This window comes from Trachymyrmex cornetzi, unplaced genomic scaffold (assembly GCF_001594075.2).
Source record: "Trachymyrmex cornetzi isolate Tcor2-1 unplaced genomic scaffold, Tcor1.1 scaffold120, whole genome shotgun sequence".
NCBI lineage: Eukaryota > Metazoa > Arthropoda > Insecta > Hymenoptera > Formicidae > Trachymyrmex > Trachymyrmex cornetzi.
Genome location: NW_017295762.1, coordinates 62,736 through 63,088, shown reverse-complemented (window position 1 = coordinate 63,088; position 353 = coordinate 62,736).

Genomic DNA, 353 nt, shown 5'->3' with positions numbered 1-353 from the left:
AGTTTCTGATAGGTTGAAATCTTAATATCTAATTCCTGTTCCTCTATTGTGCTCAGGCCCTTACGCTCCAAACGCTACGCTCCGATTGGTCCATTACTATTTCGAATGCTACAATGGGCCTGTTCTTTTTGGCTGAACTTTTGCACCAATTCATCGTTTTTCCTTTTCTATCCGGAAGGAAAGAAGAGGAAGAAAGATGAATTGGTGCAAAAGTTCAGCCAAAAAGAACAGGCCTATTTGCTACGTGAACGCTCCAGCCAACCCACCTCTTGAGGTGAGGCAGTTGAAGTGAAGTGGGAGCAAAAACGATGACGTATTGATGGTGTAATCAGGGTGATGTCCCATGCAGCGGA